Source organism: Heterodontus francisci, chromosome 3 (genome assembly GCF_036365525.1).
Source record: "Heterodontus francisci isolate sHetFra1 chromosome 3, sHetFra1.hap1, whole genome shotgun sequence".
In the NCBI taxonomy this organism is placed as follows: Eukaryota; Metazoa; Chordata; class Chondrichthyes; order Heterodontiformes; family Heterodontidae; genus Heterodontus; species Heterodontus francisci.
The window spans coordinates 45,211,884-45,233,241 of NC_090373.1; positions in this window are offsets into that span (position 1 = coordinate 45,211,884).

Below are 21,358 nucleotides of genomic sequence, written 5' to 3' on the forward strand. Positions count from 1 at the left end.
TGCATCCTCCTCACAGCTCACACTCCCACCCAGCTTTGTGTCGTCTGCAAACTTGGATATATTACATTTAATTCCCTCATCTATATCATTAATGGATATTGTGAATAGCTGGGGTCCTTGCACTGATCCCTACGGTACCTCACTAGTCACTGCCTGCCACTCGGAAAAATCTCCATTTATTCCTACTCTTTGTTTCCTGTGTGCCAACCAGTTCTCTATCCATGTCAGTACCTTACCCCCAATACCATGTGCTTTAATTTTGCACACTAATTTCTTATGTGGGACCTTATCGAAAGCCTTCTGAAAGTCCAAATACACCACATCCACTGGTTTTCCCTTATCTATTCTACTTGTTACATCCTCAAAAAATTCCAGTAGATTTGTCAAGCATGATTTGCCTTTCGTAAATCCATGTTGACTTTGTCCGATCGTGTCATTGTTTTCCAAATGCGTTGCTATTACATCTTTTATAATGGACTCTAGCATTTTCCCACTACTGATGTCAGGCTAACCAGTCTATAATTCCCTATTTTCTCTCTACCTCTTTTTTTAAATAGTGGGGTTGCATTAGCTACCCTCCAATCCATTGGAACTGTTCCAGAGTCTATAGAATTTTGAAAAATGACCAGCAATGCATCTACTATTTCTAGGGCCACTTCCTTAAGTACTCTGGAATGTAGATTATCAGGCCCTGGGGATTTATTGGCCTTCAATCCCATCAATTTCCCTAACATTATTTCCCTACTAATACTGATTTCATACAGTTCCTCCTTCTCACTAGACCCTATGTTCCCCAACATCTCTGGGAGGTAATTTGTGTTCTCCTATGTGAAGATAGACCAAAGTATTTATTTAATTGGTCTGCCATTTTTTTGTTCCCCATTATAAATTCTCCCATTTCTGACAGTCTTCACTAAACTTTTTCTCTTCACATATCTATAGAAACTTTCACAGTCAGGTTTTATGTTCTCTGCAAGCTTACTCTCATACTCTATTTTCCCCACCTTAATCCCTTTGTCCTCCTTTGCAGAATTCTAAACTGCTCCCAATCCTCAGGTTTGCTGTTTGTTCTGGCCATTTTATATTTCTCCACCTTGGATCCAATACTATACCTAATTTCTTTTGTAAGCCACGGTTGAGCCACCCTTCCTGTTTTATTTTTGCGCCAGACAGAAATGAACATCCATGCACTCTTTAAATGCTAGCTATTGCCTATCCACTGTCAACCCTTTAAGTAATGTTCCCCAATCTATCATAGCCAACTCGCGCCTCATACCTTCATAGTTTCCTTTATTTCAATTCAGGACCCTAGCCTCGTAATCAACTTTCTCACTCTCCATCTTAATTAAGAATTCTATCATGTTATGGTCGCTCTTCCCAAAGGGACCCTGCACAAGATTGTTAACTAATCCTTTCTCATTACACAATACCCAGTCTAGGATGGCCTGTTCTCTAGTTGGTTTCTCAACGTATTGGTCCAAACAACCATCACATACGCACTACAGGAATTCCTCCTCTACAGTATTATTGCTAATTTGGTTTGCCCTATCTATATGTAGATTAAAATCACCCATAATTACAGTTGCACCCTTATTTTATGAGTCTCTAATTTCCTGTTTAATGCCATCCTCTACATCACCACTGCTGTTTGGGGGTCTATATACAACCCCCACCAACATTTTCTGCCCCTTGGTGTTTCTTAGCTCCATCCATACAGATTCCGCATCAGGATTCTCTGAGCTAATATCCTTCCTCACTATTGTATTGATTTTCTCTTTTACTAACAACGCTACTCCACCTCCTTTCCTTTTTTGCCTGTCCTTCCTAAATATTGAATACCCTTGGACATGCAGTTCCCATACTTGGTCACCCTGCAGCCATGTCTCTGTAATCGCAACTATATCGTATCCATTTACATCTATTTCTGCCAATACTCAGTGCATTGAGACATAATGCCTTTAGGCTTGTCTTTTTAACATTCTTAGTCATCTTAGCATTATTTCGCACTATGGCCCTATTTGTTTCTTGCCCTTGATTTCTATGCCTGACACTTTTGTCTTTTTGTTTATTGTCTTTCGTTTCTATCCTTGTTTCCTCCTCCTCAGTCTCCCCACTCAGGTTCCCATCCCCCTGCCATTCTAGTTTAAATCCTCCCCAACAGCACTAGCAAATGCCCCTGTGAGGACATCGGTTCTCGTCCTGCCTGGGTGTAACCCGTCCCGCTTGTACAGGTCCCAACTTCCCCAGAACCAGTCTTGATGTCCCAGGAATCTAAATTCCTCCCTCTTGCACCATTTCTCCAGCCAAGCATTCATCTGGTCTATTCTCCTGTTCCTATACTCACTAACACGTGGCACAGGAAGTAATCCTGAGATTACTACCTTTGGGGCCCTGCCTTTTAATTTAGCTCCTAATTCCTTAAATTCATCTTGCAGGACCTCATCCCCCTTTCCACCTATGTCGTTGGTACTGACATGTACCATGACCACTGGCTGTTCACTCTCCCCCTTCAGAATGTCCTGCTCTGAGACATCCTTGACCCTAGCACCGGGGAGGCAACATACCATCCTAGAGTCTTATTTGCGGCCACAGAAACACCTGTCTGCTCCCCTTACAATTGAATCTCCTTTCACTATGTCTCTTCCAGTCTTTTTCCTCCCCTGCTGTGCAGCAGAGCCATCTGTGGTGCCACGAATTTGGCTGTTGTTACTTTCCCCTGGGAGGGCATCCCCCCTAACAGTATCCAAAGCGGTATATCTGTTTGAGAGGGGGATGGCCACAGGGGACTCCTGCACTGGCTGCCTGTGCCTACTACTCTGCCTGGTGGTCACCCATCCTTTTCTGCCTGCGCAGCCATTACCTGCGGTGTTACTACCTCGCTAAACATGCTATTCACGACAGCCTCAGCATCGTGGATGCTCCACAGTGAATCCACCTGCAGCTCCAGCTCCGTAATGCGGGTAGCCAGTAGCTGCAGATGGATAGACTTCCTGCACACATGGTCGTCAGGGACACTGGAAGCGCCCTTGATTTCCCACATAGCAAAGGAGGAGCATATCATGGGTGCGAGCTCTCCTGCCATGATTTGTTTAATCTCTCCTCGTAACTTAACCCCTGTAGTCTAGGTATCATTCTTGTAAACCTACGTTGCACTCCCTTCAAGGCCAATATATCCTTCCTAAGGTGTGGTGCCCAGAACTGCTCACAGTACTCCAAGTGGGGTCTAACCAGGGTTTTGTACTGCTGCAGTATAACCTCTGTGTCTTTATATTCCAATCCTCTAAATATAAAGGCTAGCAGTACTTAATAGGTTACACTAATTTAAAAAAAAACACACTTTAGTAGTACTAACCTTATAAGGTAGGTTTAAAAAAAAAGAACTTTCCCTTGATTTTTAAAGCTATTTCCAGGCACTAACAGCTGTTACTCTCCAACCAATCACCTTGCCGCTTTCCTGTGATGTCACTGTTGACTTTTTTTTCAAACTCCGGCCTAGTCTACCAGCCCGTCAAGATGAATAAACTAGTCTTGGCTATCTACTGTTAATCTCTCTGTTCCTTCCTGTCCCACTCTGCCTTTTCTGTACATGACTCTTCTGAATTACTATCTGCTCCATCCTATAAAATTCTCCTGATCTGGAGATCACTGCTCTTTTGTTGGCTGCCCTGTCTTCAGACGCATATTATAAGCAGGTGGAGGTGTTGCACAAACATTGACCATCATGGGTTAAATTGTCATGTGACAACAGCAGTGTAAGAAATGGTCCATCTTCCTATTGCTGATTTTTCTACTGCCTCACCTCAGTAACCACAATAATAATCCTCTCCTTGAGTTTCATGGTTTATTGAATGAATTTGCACTCCTGAAACAATATGAATCCACAGATGTCATCCAATAAGGTCCCTCTACCACCCATGACATGATGTAGCTAGCTCTATTCTGTCAACAAATGTAATTCACACTGGCATTGCATACTATTTTGCTTGTTAGCTAGCTAATACAGTTGTGCTACTCTCTATTGATGTTTCTATGTTTAGCTACTTTATTTATAGGGAGAAATATGTCTTAAATCAGACTTTGTTTTGATGGCATTTGATTGGCTATACACTTTACATACAGATTAATTGCCCCCATGTCTGCGGCTGAGTCAATAGTTTTGTCAAATGTCCGTGGTGCAACATGTTGTTGCCTATCCCTGCCAATAACTAATTTCAGGTTAACTGGCCTGTAGCAGTGAGAGGTGGGCAGGCAGTGGGGAATAAAAACAGAAGGTCCAATGAACAGTCCCTTCATTGGCAATGTCCATTTCATGGCACCTTTCAGGATGTGGGTGAAGGGTTCGTGAAGAGGGTGCATAAGGCAACAACGTACTGTCGTCCAGGATGGCCTCGGCAATGTCGTGTGCTGTAAGCCACCAGTTCCTTTGCACTGGTACCCATGATCCTCAGGACTATCTGTTCGAGGGCGCTGGGGGATGCACCCTTGGTGGTCCTTCACCCAGCACCTGGCTCTCCCGCCTGTTGTGAGCAACCTCCTCCTGTAAGAGAGAGGACAGAATGTCAGTGACTTTACGTCAGTGTGCTTGGGGGATGTGCCTGGCATAGCTGGAGGCAGTGAGAGGTTTGTGTGTGGCTGGCATGATTGGAAGGAGCGTGTGGGTGAGGAGTAGTGTAAGAATGTTAGGAGTGAGTCCTGGATGTGAGAGAGTGTTGCTGGGTGAGTGATGGGGGTGTGGTACATTGAGCAGTGTGAGAGGTATGTGGTATAGTGGATGAGACATATAATGTGCAAATGCACTAACTTTCCTTGACCACCTGATTGAGGTCATTAAACCTTTCACAGCACTGCTCCCAGGTTTGTGCTGCCATGCTCTGGGCATTCATGACCCTCGCCACCTACTCCCACTCCCTTCTCAGGGTTACTCTGAGGGCTTCCTGCCTTTTGCTGGAACCATGGCCTCCTTCCCGGTCTGAACCTCTCGTCTGAGTGAATCCACAATATCTGGGAGCCCTCTCCATCCCTTGTTGTGCCATACCTTGTCTCTCAGTGACAAAAAATGATTATCCAGCAGTCAATGGTGTATTGCTGCATCTTCCCTTTTTCTGTGCCTTTAAAAAGAGCATACGGTTTCTTCCCAATGCTACTCGGCCCCCTGGAGTGTGCAGAGAACACCTGCACTGAAATGGAGCTGGGGCTATGTGGAAACTTCTCCTGGCCACACTACAATCATGGAGATGAGGTGGGTAGAAGAATTTTATGTCTTACCCACCTTATTTCCAACGGCCATGGGCATGACGCGAATTGTGGCCCATGCACCCAAACATTAGGGCAAATGAATTTACACCAGTATGCTTTTTTTTGATGAATTTAACAATAAAAGTGTGTGGGAATGCTGAACTGCCTTTAATTGGCTGAAGTGAAATGGTATTGAGAACATAAAGGGGATGATACGAGTGCTGGCCATCCTGAGACAAGGGGCCAATGATCAAAAAGGGTCATCAGTGGGAAATAGAGACTTACTAAAAAAGCATAGCAGCTGAAGTATAACAGTTAAAGACTATTTCAGTACTACAGCTGTATGAGGGGAGTCAAAAAAGAGATGAAAGCTATAAAAGATACAAAGGAATTGAAACTTATGAACACAGAATAGTGAATGTTTTGAATGACTACTTTCTGCAAGTATTCATAAGGGAAAATGTAAGCAACATAACTTCCCCAAATAAATATCACTTAAATCAGTGATTTAATTATAAATGAGATGGAAGTCTTGTGTGAAATGGGATCAAAAAATGTAAGTGACCAGGGATAGATGGTATTTATCCCAATGCCAGGGCAGACTGGTGGGGGGCTGGGGGTGGGGGGGGGGGGATGGAGGAAGGGGGTGGTGGCGCTGGGGGTGCGTCATGTGAGGCACTGAGAATCATTTTGGGTGACTGGCATCGGAAAGTTATTGATCGATTGGAAATGGGCTGTGATGCCCAAATTCTAAGGGAGTGACAAAAATGGACAAAGGCAACTACAGACATATTAGTCTTCCATTTCATGTAAAATAATGGAATTTATTATCAGGAGTAACCTGGAAAATCATTTATAAAATAATCTAGTTAATAGAAGTCGATGTGGATTCAGAAGGGAAAATCTTGCCTGACAAATCTTCTCAATTTCTTTCAGGATGTGACAACCCAAGTGAACTGTGATTACACATGATGATGTAATATACCTTGACTTTTAAAAGGCTTTTGATAAAGTTCCACATGCGAAGCTACTAATTAAATTCAAAATTGAGGGCTTTCAGAATAAACCTTTGGAATGGCTAAGCAGAGTGAAGGGTACTCAGTGAATATCTGTTAGTGGAGTTGTCAGAGTGAGGGGAAGTACTGTTACGAGGTTTCCATTTTTTGTTAAAACTTAAGAATCTATATTGTTAAAAACTGAAAAGGATTTCATGGACATTGAATCATCTGTAGATTGTTGAACTTTGTGGGTGTTTTTTTAAAAGGATGATCAACAAAAGGTTGACCAGTAAATAAGTACTGGAAAGGTTGTGATTTCAAATAAACACAACAGGGGTGTTCTAACCTGAAGGGACAGATGTTTACAAGGAAATGACAGACCATGATTTATAGCTGTCCCAGAATAGTTGCTGAACTGTTCTTTAGTTTCATTCTGAACTGTTAAAAGTCAGCTGGTTTTTGGACTAAAGGAGGCAGTTGGAATTGGCTTATTGACCTGGCAGGAGATCAGAAGAAAATCCAGACAACTGTTACTTCTCTTTGAAGAATTCTTGCTCTTGAAAAGCAAATCCTGTATGAAGTTGTACTGTTGCCTCCTGTATTTTGAAGAAATCCTGAATGTTTGCAGAAACCTTGCATCTTTAAAAGAACTTTGCACTGAATATATGAGAACTGAAACCTTTGTTGCTGCACAACTGATGTAAGACCTATGTGAAGCCTTCTGTAGTTGAACTTAATTGAACACCGACCCAAACAGACTGTTCATCAACCTCACCTGGAAAGATTCCTAGTGGCAGCCACCTCGCCAAAACAAAGGACTTCCTTCCATATCTTCTCCGCAATCAAAATTTTTTTTATTCCTTCTATTTCTTTGTAACAGCTGTAAACAAAAATCCCTTTTTTTCCCAATTAACCGGTTGTGTATGTGTGTGTATGTGTACGAGGGCTAGAATAAAAATAAGGGGCTTTAATATTTCAATTCGTGTACATATTTACGTCATTATTAGTTTATAATAAATGGATAATTTTGTTGTTTATTAAAGAAACCTGGTTGGTGTGCTTTATTCTGGGGACAAACAGAGTATCTAATTGGCTGTTTCAGTAAGTGGGAAAGTTTATTGATATGTTGTGACCTGTGGAGAAGTGGGTCTGAATTAACAGTGCATTCCTCCTGCCTCAGTCGAGGAGGGATCTCCGGGGATAAAATCTAGGACCACTACTGTTTCTAATTTGCATATATAATATGATTCAAAAACTCAGTACAATGCAGTCAAATTTCTCAATGCTATTCGTAGAATTGGAAAAGCAAATGCTGAAAGTGCAGAATGACTTGGACAAGCTATGGAAGTGGGCAGAAAAATGACATCTGATATATAATTCAGACAAGATGACTTGCACAGTCCAGGAATAGTGTTGAAGTAGCTAAGCATGAAGTTGAAAGAGAGCTAGAAGTCTGAGTTGACTCAATGCTAAACATGCCCAAACAGAGCAACAATGTTTGAAAATAGAATACAAGTCAGAAAAGACTGTGATCAAACTTTATAGTTTCTGGTTAGACTGCACTGAACATATAGTATCTGGTTTTGGGCACCAAAAAACAACAGACATTCAAGCAGAATAGACCCATCAAGCTGCTTTCCAACGTCAGGGGTTTGAGTTATGAGGAAAGACTGGAGAAACTTGGATGTTTTAGCCTTGAAAGGAGATGTCTTAAGAAGTGATCTTATAGAGGTTGTCAGGCAAGCCCCCCACCTAACAAGACTGAGGCACACATTTCACCACATGAACAGTAAAACTTAAAATTGCAAGCTCTTGACTGGAAATACATTTGCATAGTAACAGACAGTGTTGGAACAATGAGGAACCAGTCCCTGCCCCAATAGAGAGACCTGGTCAAACAAGTCAGTCATGTGACCACCTGCTGGCCAACTATGGGAGTTTTAAATTGGGAAAAACAGAATTTGAATTCAGAAAGCCGTGTGCTCCCGGTTGGAACAGAACCTCCTCTCCAGTCCTGCCTGCCTCCATCTCTTTCCCACGGAACTCAATCTTGTGAAAACATGTGAACCTCAAAGAGAGGAAAGTCTCCTATGTGAACAAGGTTTAAGAAGAACGCTGGGCCCCGACGAACAGCAAGACTACTTACAATCAAGTGAGCTCGAAGCACAGTAAACAAGAAACCCTTCTGATATTGCCTGGGTTAGGCGGAGCAGGACCGAAAGAGGAGTTGAGGCCTGGGACAGATCAGCCATGATCTTATTGAATGGCGGGGCAGGCTTGAGGGGCTGAATGGGCTACTCCTGCTCCTATTTCTTATGTTCTTATGTATGCCTCAAGCCCCTCTCTACTATATTTTTCTCTCCTCTTTTCCGTCCCTATTTGCATGTATGTATCGCGTGTGTATGCTAGCATGGGCGCGTCGTATATCCGTAGGCATTAACCATATTAGAGTTTAAGTTTAAGTTTTAATAAAGTATCATCATTCTTCTCTAAACCTCAGAAAACCTGTGTGAATTGGTTTCTTTGTCTTATAATTAGAAAGCTGTGAACAAGGATTGACTAAGTGGGAGCTCAAAACACAGTGTGTTCAAAATTAAACCCTGTTACAATAAGACCAGGTAAAAACAGCAAAAAAAACCCTAGACACATTTCTCACCTGGTCATAACAAGGTATAGAACAACAACCTGCATTTATATAGCACCTTAACATTGTAAAACATTCCAAGGTGCTTCACAGGAGTGTAATTTAAGATTCTTAAATGTGGAGAAAAAGTTGATCCTAAATATTACTTCAAATTAAACTAGGGAGTAGAACTAGGGGACATAGATTCAAACTTAATAGAAGGTAATTTTAAGACAGATATCAGGAGATTCTTCATAGAGTGATCAATAAATGTAACAGACTTCCAGGTAGAGCAGCAGGAACAAGAACTCTGGAATCATGTAAGGAACAATTGGATGCTGCAATGGGGGAAGTTGGGATCGCTCTGCATGAATGCATTAAAATGGCCTGAATGGCCTTCCTCATCAGTTTAAATGCACCCTAAAATTGAAGTGACTTTTGGAATCAATAACAGAAACATGACCACTGCACCACCCAGTGGCAGGAACTGTGATCAACATTTGTCCAGTCCAATCTTGGCTTTCTGCAAATTAGATCAATGTATAAAGGAACTGTATTCTGCTGCAAATGTCATTAAATTATTGTCTTCAGGCTTTCGTGTCACTGTAAAGTGGATCCTACTTTGAATGACATGAAAATTGCAGCGCAAATCCTGAGTCAGGATCCACCTTGACTCCAATGTGGAGTGTGAGACCGCCCCCCGCCTCACCCAACCCCAGGGCAGATTGCCTCGTATTGCTTGGGTTTGACAACGAGGGCTGGATTTTGGAAGCCCGGGGGCGGGAGCAGATGCGGGTGGGCACAGAATTTTGCGATGCCAGCCGGTTTGCTGGCATAGAATCATAGAATGGTTACAGCACAGAAGGAGGCCACTTGGTTCATCGTGTCTGTGCTGGATCTCTGCAACAACAACTCACCTGGCCCCACTCCCCCACCTTTTCCCCATAGCCCTGCAAATTTTTTCTCTTCATTTAATTATCCAATTCTCTTTTGAAGACCTCAACTGAATCTGCCTCCACCACACTCTCAGGTAGTGCATTCCAGATCCTAACCACTTGCTTTGTAAAAAACTTTTTCCTCATATCGCCGTTGCTCCATTCTGCTGATAGGCCAATTTGAAGGAGGCAGGTCAGTCGGGGTGACAGCAACCTGCCCAAAAGCAGCGGGTAGCTTGTTCTCATAATTAAAATGTCCATCAAGGCCAACAATCAGAGGCTGACTGGAATTTGACAGTCGGCCTGTGGAACATACGGCATCCGGAGCCTGACAGATGCCTGGAGACGGCCTTCCAGCGGCAGCCTGGGATCCAACGCTCCAGGATCACTTTGAGGCCTTCTAACCCCCGGAGAGCACCTGCTGTCCTTAACTGGATGGCGAGCATGCCCTCTGGCTATTAATTGGCCATTCCTTTGAAAATCGTTTCAGGTGACTATTTCCGACACGTGCACCTTTGGGACCCAGATTTGATTCCAACTGGCTCCCGAACCCAAAACAAAAATCCATCCCCAAATGTTACTGCAGTGACAAACTGAGTGTAAAATGTACCCGGGAGGTTTACTTGAACCTCTTGTGATATTTTTAAACCTATCTGCAATTAACTTAGAGACTGAAATTGCCCTTTACATCCTCTGAAAACATTTTAATCTCTGATATTCGGAGACTCTCTGTGCCCGGGTGTTAACCAGGAGCAACACACCCAAAACTTGCTGCACTTGTCCAATCCCCAGAGTACTCCGACATGTCCCAGAAGGGCAGCCTCAACTACAGGCTTGCCCTCTGCCAGAGCCTAATGTAGGTCCCAGAAGATCAGAGACAGCTGCAGACCTGGCCAATTGAGACCTGCTACCTTCCTATGAAACAGGCAGAATGAGTTTTGAACTTGGGAAGGTGAAAAAAGAAATAAGGCCTACCTAGATATCTTCAGTCCGCCCCTGGAACCCTGTCGACATACTCGTCATCAGGAATTCATCGGCAGGCCATCATCACAAAATGCATCTTTGTGCACTTGGGTAAGCATAAAGGACAGAAAAAGAGGTGGGAAGTTCGCAATACCCCTCATTAATACCATCTGTGCCTTCTACAGGTGAATACCAATCCCATCTTTGTAGGAAAACTTTACAAGTCCTGAGGCAATGTGGAAGGCCCAGAGACTGGGCTATGCTGATCTTCACCTCTTAATCCTGACCCTTGTAGAATCATAGAATAGTACAGCACAGAAGGAGGCTATTCGACCCACAGAGCCTGCGCCAGCTCTTTTGAAGAGCAATCCAGTTAGTCCCATTCCCCGCTCTTTTCCCATATCCCTGCATTTTTTTCTCCTTCAATTATTTAACCAATTCCCTTTTGAAAGCTACTACTGAATCTGTTTCCACCACCCTATCAGGCAGTGCATTCCAAATCCTAACCAGTTGTTGCATGGAAAGATTTTTCTTCATGTTGCGTCTGATTCTTTTGCCAATCATCTTAAATATGTGCCTTCTGGTTATCGACCCGTCAGCCACTGAAAACAGTTTCTCTTTATTTACTCTATCTAAACCTTTCATGATTTTAAACACCTCTACCAAATCTCCTCTTATCCTTCAGTGCTCCAAGGAGAACCCCAGTTTCTCCAGTCTAGCCACATAACTGTAATCCCTCATCCCTGGAACCATTCTTGTAACTTTCTTCTATACTCTCTTCAAAGCCTTCACATCCTTCCTAAAATGGGGTTCCCAGAATTGGACACAATATTCCAGCTGGAGCCAAAATATTGTTATATATGGGTTTAGCATAACTCCCTGGCTTTTGTACTCTATGTTTCTATTTATAAAGCCCAGCATCCCACGTGCTTTATTAACTGTTTTAATAACTGTCCTGTCACCTAGAAAGATTCACCTCACACTTTTCTGCATTGAATTTCATCTGCTATGTGGGCGTCCAGTCTACCAGCCTATCTATACCCTCTTGAAATCTATCATTATCTTCCTCGGTATTTACTACACTTCCAAGATTCGTGCCATTGAAACTGCACTGAACTGACAGACGGAACAGTGACTGAGACAAAAAAGCAAAACACTCTAGATGCTGGAGATCTGAAATAAAAACAAAAAGTGCTGGAAATACTCAACAGGTATAGCAGCATCTACGGAGAGAGAAGAGAAGTTAACGTTTCAGCTCTGTGATCTTTCATCAGAACTAGCAAAGGTTAGATAGAATTAGGTTTTAAGGAAGTGAAGGGGAGGGGGGTGGGGGAAGAGAACAAAGGGGATGGTGTTTGATAGGGCAGGGGGAGATTAAATAACAGAGCTGTCCTGGGATAAAGGCAAAGAGTGTGTAAATGCTTGTGGTGAAAGACAAAGTCTTAGTCCAGAGAGAGTGTTAATAGCAGAATAATGAGCAGCTCTGTCTAATGAAAAGCAGGCACATGGTTAAAAAATAAAATATTTTTTAAAAAGCCAGTCATTCTCTGAAGTTATTGAACTCAATGTTTAGTCTGCAAGGCTGTAGAGGTCTCATCGAAAGATCAGGTGCTGCTCCTCGAGCTTGCATTGATGTTCACTGGAACACTGTAGCAGGCCAAAGACAGAAATCTTGACATGAGAGCAGGGAGGGGGGAAGTGTTGAAATGGCAAGTAACCGGAAGCTTGGGGTCATGCTTTTGGACAGAGTGGAAGTGTTCCACAAAACGGTCACTCAATCTACGTTTGGTCTCCCCAGTGTAGAGGAGACTGCATTGCGAGCAGCGAATACAGTATATTAAGTTGAAAGAAGTAACGCCATAGCGTACAAGCCTATGGGCCAAGTGCTGGAAAATGGGATTAGAATAGTTAGGTGCTTGATGGCCGGCACAGACACGATGGGCCAAAGGGCCTGTTTCTGTGCTGTATAACTCTATGACTCTAAGTACAAGTAAATCGCTGCTTCACCCGAAAGGAGTGTTTGGGGACTTGGATAGTGAGGAGAGAGGAGGTAAAGGGGCAGGTATTACACCTCCTGCGATTGCATGGGAAGGTGCCTTGGAAAGGGGACAAGGTGTCCGCGGTAATGGAGGAGTGGACCAGGGTGTCGCAGAGGGAACGATCCCTTCAGAATGCCAACAGGGGAGGGGAGGGGAGGGGAGAGGAAGATGTGTTTGGTGGTGGGACCACGCTGGAGGTGACGGAAATGGTGGAGGATGATCCTTTGGATGTGGAGGCTGGTGGGGTGGAAAGTGAGGAGAAGGGGAACCCTGTTGCGGTTCTGGGAGGGAGGAGAAGGGGTAAGGGCAGAAGTGCAGGAAATGGGCCGGACACGGTTGAAGGCCCTGTCAACCACAGTGGGGGGAATCCTCGGTTGAGGAAAAAGGAAGACATATCTGTGGAGAAAAGATCAGTTGAACCAACTTTCAGTAGAGGAATGACTGAGATGCTCTTTACAGGCCAGCTGGTGATGACTGACCTCAATCCCAACCAGGAAACAGGGTGATTTACTGTGAAATGGCTACCAGACTGAAACCCAGGGAAAGGGGGCACTGCAGCTTTGAACCTTAGGAGCGAGTATCTGTGGCAAGCTGGGTGCAGAGACCCATCATCACAATGAAGGAAGGGCCTGAGCCAGATATACGAGGTCACCCTTTCACTTTCTCTCCCCCTCCCCCATCCACCACAATTACTGGCTTGGAGTAGCAGGGACAGACCTAGACTTGGGGATCTCAACACAAATATTAGTTGCTATTCCGTCACTTGACTGCTGTCATGTTGAGTTTTGGCTTGCTTCGCACCACGATTTTCCTTTTGATTTCTCACCTTCCCTCAGTCAGACAGCAACATGATCCATCTTTGCCTTTGGTTTCAGAAAACACTCAGTTCCCAGGCAAAAAGACCCAGAAAACTGACCCTTTACATTATAACTCTGGAGAGAGGGGTTTTGTGCATGTGTATAAGCATCCTTCTCAGCCCACAAGAATTTCAGTTCCAGCCAAGCACCAAGGCTCCTTAGACAGCACCTTCCAAACCCGCAACCTCTATCAGCTAGAAGGACAAGGGCAGCAGATGCACAGGAACACCACACCTGCAAGTTCCCCTCCAAGACACACGTCATCGTGCCATTCCTTCACTGTCACTGGGTCAAAATCCTGGAACTCCCTTCCTAACAGCACAGTGGCTCTACCTACCTCACATGGACTGCAGCGGTTCAAGAAGGCAGCTCACCACCACCTTCTCAAGGGCAATTAGGGATGGGTAATAAATGCTGGCCTAGCTAGCGATCCCCACATCCCATGAAGGAATTTTTAAAAAGGTAATATTAAAGGGTACTGTTTGGCTGGAGCCTGTACTTAGAATTATAGGATCTAACAGCAGGCCATTCAGCCAATAATGCCCATGCTGGGTCTTTGAATGAGCTCGCCAATTAGTCCCATTCCCCAGATCTACCTTACTGCCCTCTAAATTTTTTCTTTTCAAGTACATATCCAATTCCCTTCAGTCTTAGAATGGTAGTTGCAGAATAAATGAAGGATTAAGCAGAAGGATTTTCCAGAATAAAGTTCTTATCAACTTTATAAATCATACTTTTCCAAATGAAATATCACTTACAGTGCACAATGGGATTACCTCTCTGTTTAGAGCTCTGGTCCTCATGATTTCAGAGACAGCTCAGGAATAAATTATTTATGTCTTTAGTACTTAATTTTTTCACATCAGAGTCAAAAAGCAAACATTATACTGAATTCAATTTTTGTGTATCAGCTCTTTCAGGTAATGAAAATCCCAATAACACAAACAGCTCTTGATTTCCTATTGCAGTGAAAGCGTAATGGGTTTGTCTGCTCAAAATTTATGAACTGTCCATTGACATCACTGTCAGCCAATGAATTGGAAGCACAGTGGGACTTATGGCAGGACTTGCAGCAGTCTGTTTTACAGCAAACAACAAAGCAAATAAAGTCTATTTACAGAAAGTATTTAAAATGAGTCTCCATGTACTAGAGCAAACAGAACTCAGCAACTTCTCCCAATAAAAGCAGAATGATTTCTCCAGCAAAATGCAGTGAGTGAAGGATAATTACATAGTACAAATTATATGCGTGAAATCAATCCCAATCACTTACAGCAGGGCTGATTGATGGGGGAATTATCCAATCATCTCTATTCTGGCCAGGAATAGTGGTTTCGAGTTTTTGCCAGGAGCTTGGGCTGTAACTTTTACATTTTACCTAAGCATCCGTCTCCAGAGCTGACTCCATGGATGATATCTTAATTTGCCCAATACAAAAATATCGAGTCAATATATCGGGGAAATTTCTCAAATTATCTTCATTCTGGACAGCAGCCAAAAATTTAGAACAAATGTTCAAAATTAAATTTGCTTTGCAACAAATTAATTTGAAGATGATCCATGATAACTGGCCCAGGTTCTGCCGAAATTAAGCCAGTCTGTTTGCAGTCTTGATGTCACATTTGACCCAAGATGAGCTTCTGAGTTCATATTTGTGCCATCACTAAGACCACCTATTTCCACCTCCATGACATAACTCGACTTTGCCCCGTCTCAGCTCATCTGCTGCTGAAACCCTCATTCATGCCTTTGTTACCTCTAGACTTGACTATTCCAATGCACCCCTCGCTGGTCTCCCACATTCTACTCTCTGTAAACTTGAGATCATCCAAAACTCTGCTGCACAGGTCTCAATTCCCACCAAGACCCGTTCCCCTATCACCCCCGTGTTCTCTGACCTACATTGATTCCTGGTCAAGCAACGTCATGATTTTAAAATTTACATCCTTGTTTTCAAATTCCTCCATGGCCTCACCTCTCCTTATCTCTGCAACCTCCTCCAGCCTTACAACCTTCCAAGATATCTGCGCTCCTCTAATTCTGGCCTCTTAAGCGTCCCCAATTTTAATCATTGGTGGCTGCGCCTTCAGTTGCCTAGGCCCCAAACTCTGGAATATCCTCCCTATACCTCTCCCCCTCTCCAGGTCACATTCCTTCTTTAAGACACTCCTTAAAACTTACCTCTTTGACCAAGCTTTTGGTCATCTGACCTAATATATCCTTATGTGGCATGGTGATATACTTTATTTTATAATGCTCCGGTAAAGTGCCTTGGGTCATTTTATGTTAAAGGCACTATATAAATAAAAGTTGTTGTTATTGATGTTGAGTGGAGTGCAGTGTGGAAGGCAGGTTTCTGCCTTTTTTCTCCTGATGGCACTGACTCATGTTGCAATACTACTCTTCATATTAGCTGAGACAATGAATGTCAGAGTGACAGCAGGGGATATCACAACCGAGCCCCATCTGCAGTGTCCACCTCCATGTACTTTCCAACAGGGATCACAAGATTTCAAACAGCAGTGGGAACACTCAGCTGGGCTGTGGTACTGGGTACCCATGGCACAAGTCAAGCCTGGAATCTTCCTAGGGATCAACCTTTTACATTTCTAATATCTGCTAGTTCTGAAGAAGGGTCTCTGACCTGAAACGTTAACTCTGCTTCTCTCTGCACAGATGCTGTCAGACCTGCTGAGCATTTCTTGTTTTTATATCTGGGATCTTCCTAGTCTGTTTAGATCAGTTCCACATTGAATCATACAGGAGGCCATTTGAACCATCATTCCTGTGCCAGGCTCTTTGGAAGAGTTATTCCCATCCCCCTGCTCTTTTCCCATAGCTCAGCAATTTTTTTCAAATTCCCTTTCAAAAGTTATCAAATCTGCTTTTGCCACCCTTTCAGGCAGTGCAATCCAGATCATTACATGCTGTACAAAAAAACTCAGCCTCCGCACTGATTCTTTTGCCCATTATGTTAAATCTGTGCCCTCTGGTTACCGACACTTTTGCCAGTGAAAATTGTTGCTCCTTAATCACTCTATCAAAACACTTCATAATTTTGAATATTTCTATGAAATCTCCCTTCATATTCTCTGCTCAAAGGAGAATAATCCCATCTTGGATTGGATAATGAATTTACCAATTGAAGGTATCTGCCTCCAAGCCTCTTCTGAACCTTTTGGGGAAAAGATTCCTGTTTATTCTAGGGTCTTTGTGGAAAAAATGTTTGGAAGTTCTCTTTTGTTTGGTGAGAGATGGAAATGAGTCTGGAAAGCTGTGCATTATTTTCATCACCATGCTACTCAAACAGGAATTGATTCAATGACTTGCTTCAATAGCATTTATGTCTGCCAGAAATTTCTGAGACAGGGTTGAGGGGTGGTGGGTGAGATTTATCCCCATCTCCTGCCGTGAAGATCAATGGAAACCCTGAACAAATTCACATTTACGCCATCTCTGGAGGATGTCCAACGAAGTCATTCCAGGAAATAGGGGAGTGGGGAGGGGGGGACCCATCCCCTTTCCCCCCAACTCTTAGAGATTCTACCCCATCATTATAGAATCATAGAATGATTACAGCACAGAAGGAGGCCATTCAGCATGTCATCTCTGTACTGGTTCTCTGCAGGTTTAACTCACTGTGACGGAAACCACACCTGCCAAATGGAAACATATTAATTTCATCATATGGAAACCTACTTGAACCTTTTTTTTTACTGGACATTGCACATAACTTGTTTAAAAGGATTACAGAGCTGGACAGCTGAAAACATGGTTGCACATTTGCATTCTGACAGACAGTTTAATAGAGAGACAATGGGAATGCTCCCTGATTCAATTAGCAAGATGGGTTTTGTCATACTGATGATCAAAAGACATTGAGAGCCATTGACTATGTAAGAGACAAAACTCCACCCCACCACCGCGTGTCTGGAAGACTCTGAAGTCCAGCAACCCTCCAAGAAGTTGCTATTTCAAACAAAGAGAGGGTCATTTGACTTACCTGCTGGCCAGACTGGGGACTGTTTGAATTATGCCTCACAGGAAGGTTTCAGACTGCAAACTTAAACGCCAAGGAGAAGACTTCTCTCTCTGTCTCTCTCTCCAGCAAAGTCCCAGGAAAACCATGGTGGCAGTTTCTATGCTTCAAGACTACAGACAAAGCATATCTTTGGCCTTCTGGTACCAGAGAACTCCAAGACCTCAACTTCAACCAAGGACTTTAAAATCAAAGATAAAAGACAGTAACTGAATTCCATTTATTGCCCACTTTACTTCAACATGCCCCCGCCTCCCTCCCAATTCTTTCTTCCCCTCTGTATCTATTTGTGTGCATGTTTATTAGCTATGCATGCTGGCGTGGTTGTATCGTGCATTTTAGTAGTTTTAACTGAGTTAGAGAGATAAGGCTAATAAACTGACATCTTTCTTGTTTAACCCTAAGAAAACCTGTCTGATTGGTTCATTTGTAATTACAATTAGAGAGCAGTGAGCAAAGACTCACTGAGGTGGTAAGCTAAACACACCGTGTTTTAAAAGATAAACCCGGTTACGGCCAAACCAGGAAAGGGGCAAGAGAAACCTGAGACCCCTTCCTCACCCGGTCGTAACACTCACCTAGTCCCGTTCCCCACCTTTTCCCCGTAGCTCTGCAAATGTTTTCTTCGCAGGTAATTATCCAATTCCCTTTTGAAAGCCACAATTGTATCTGCCTCCACCACACTCTCAGGCAGTGCATCACAGATCCTAACCACTCGCTGAGTAAAAAGTTTTTCTCATGTCACCAGTGCTTCTTTTGCCAAGCACCTTAAATGATGTGCCCGCCAAACATTTTTGAGGAAGATGGTTTCTCTTTAAAGGCCTCTTCAGGCACCATTTGCTGTTTTGAACTGTCCTTGAAAGTTTTGCGGTGAAGAAAAAAACTGGGAGTACTACAGTTAAGAGTGAGGGTGACTCGCAGGTCACAAATTATCACAGCTCTTTCTGTGTTAAACTAAATAAAGTTGCTACAAGTTCAGAAACGGCAGGGGACTTCTTCCAAAAGGTTCCTTTGCATCACTTCCTGGAGTAAACTAAGTTTTTATGCAGCCATTTCCTTTACTTTTATTTGACCAATGTTAAAGAAAGTTTGAGGTAGATTTTCTGTCTATGTGGTTTTCAGGTGGCCTCTTGGCAGTGCTAACAGGAGGCCTGACTCTGTCTATCTTGAGGCCAGTGGGTAACCAGTAGAAAATGAGTGGCTTGGGAGCAGCTGATCAACTCTTGAGCTGCAGCAATATCAGATGGCCTTGTTGTTTTCCTGTCCTGGAAAAAGGCAAGTATTGGATTGGGAGGTTGTCAGTTCTTCAGAGGGAAGGGATCCAGTCCGGCAGAAGCTCATGTTGTTTTTGCATAGTCCAAAGGAGCACTTCTGCTCCTCTTGGTCCCACAAAAATAAATCAAAACATCCTTCTGAACTCCACTTTAGCAGGGCTGCTGACATAAACTGAGCAATCAGGGTCCTTCACAGCACCACAATTTGCATATTAGGGCCTACCACCTGAATCAGGTGATGCTCCAGCCAGAGGTGCGCCATTGGTGGGATTGGGATGGTAAGTTACACCCCACCTTTTTGGGAAATAACTGCTTCACGTCTGCCTGGCAGTTGACCTGAAACTCCTTCATTTCTGTAAAACTGTATAAAATTCTATGCCACTATTTTAAAGAAGGGCAGAGAGCTCTCCCCCTATCCTGGCCAATATTTGTCCCTCATCAAACATCACTGCACCAGATTATCTGATCATTTATCACTTTGCTGTTTGTGAGGCCTTACTTCAAACAAATTAGTTGTCATGTTTCCTACACAAGTACTTTTGATGTTAGTCACTGTTGTAACGGGGTCGGCAACATGTCCGTACATGGACACCAGGGGCCGTGGTAAAAATTTAGTGGTCTGTGACTGGTGATTTCAGGGATGAGAAATTTCCCTTGGCTTCTTCTTCCAGATCAATCCGACTTTAAAATAAAATCACAGCTGCCAGGTGCTTAGAGCAGAGACAGCTCTTCTGAACCTCGGACAAGTTTGTCGTTTTCCAGCGGGTGTTGACAATTTTTTAAAAGCCCGGTGAAAACCACGAACTAGTCCAAAGTTCGGAAGCACTGTCTCTGCTCTAAGCACCTGTCAACTGTGAAACTGACGGCTACGATTATTTAAAAAACGGACCAACCACAAAGCTGCTCTGGGGAGAGTTCCTACTCTCAGCAACTGTCAGAGAAAGAGAGGGGGAAAGAGGGGGCACAGAGAGAGGGAGAAGAGGGGGCAGGGGCAAAAAGAGGGGGAACACAGAGAGGGAGGGGAGGGGAGAGAGAGAGAGAGAGAGAGAGAGAGAAGTGAGACAAGAGAGCGAAGTGAGACAAGAGAGCGATCAAGATCACTCCTGACAGATGGACAGCTATCCAGAATACTCCACATTGCTATAAGTATGCAGGCAAACATTGACTACTTGTGCAAGCAAAAAAATGCCAGGTATCTCACTAAATCAGTGTCCAACAAAGTAACCAGAATGTAAGTCAAGAAATTAGTCTCCTCATTTAAAGCTTCTTCACAAAAATGCACCTTCGTTGTTTTAATAGCAAGATAGATTTTTAATGCCTTTATCTTTTCGAAATTGTCTCACCAGCCCCCTATGTTAAGGCAACAATTGTAATGTGGCCTCCTATGCGAAAATGTTGGATACCCCTGCTTTAAGCCTTTAACCTTGTGTTTTAAAATAATCAAGCAGCTAGGTTATTTCAAAACACAAGTTTAAAGGTTTGTGTTATGTAAACTCATTTCAAATTGGCAAAAGTCACTTAGGGAATGTTTCAATTTCTACACTCTGGCACATATTACTTTCACCTGGGACACAAGCTCAGTGACATGTCAAAAGTTGCTGGACTTTTACTTCTATATAAATGTTGCAATTCTGTTGCTATAAATTTGGAATCCCATTGTTCCAGAACTTGTACTGAGGGGAAAACAGGCAAGAAAATCCAAGGAATCTCCAGAAGTTAACACTGTTAAGTTCCTCATGAATGCAAGAACGCAGTGTAATGGGGCTGAATGATATTGGCAACAAACAGGATGCTGCTAACCACATACAATAGTTAGTAAATACAATGTAATGGATAGCTTTAATAAACCTTAACCTATGATGAACTGGCTACGATTCCATAACAAAACCTATGCTGCATTTCCAATTTTAAAAACTGTTGGGGAAGACGTAGTAAAAAAAAATTGGTTCAATTACCATGTTAGAAAGTCATTAACTGATTTTTTTTTTGCTGCAAATTGGATTAAAGAACATGTATTACAAGTATGTCAAAGATCAATAACTGCAATGTGCATCATTAACTATTCAGTTCGAGGGCAAATATCCTGAATGGTCAATGTCATTTTAAAGTTGTCTGTACCATATAATTACATCACATTATAAGTGCATCTTTGCTAACAGACAAGAGATATGGCTTGGGCATAAATTGGTTAATCTGGAGTTCAATCTTAGAGATAGTGACTAAACAGTTTGTAACTGAATAATACATGCAGTAACAACCATTCAACTTTTTGCACGAAAGCTTTTTGTTAATAATTATTTTGTCTGAGCTGAATTGGAATCAACAGTGCTAGACTGAGATGTAGACATAGGTAAATCTCTTCATTGGAAGAACTTAAAGGCACCCTTTATTTGTA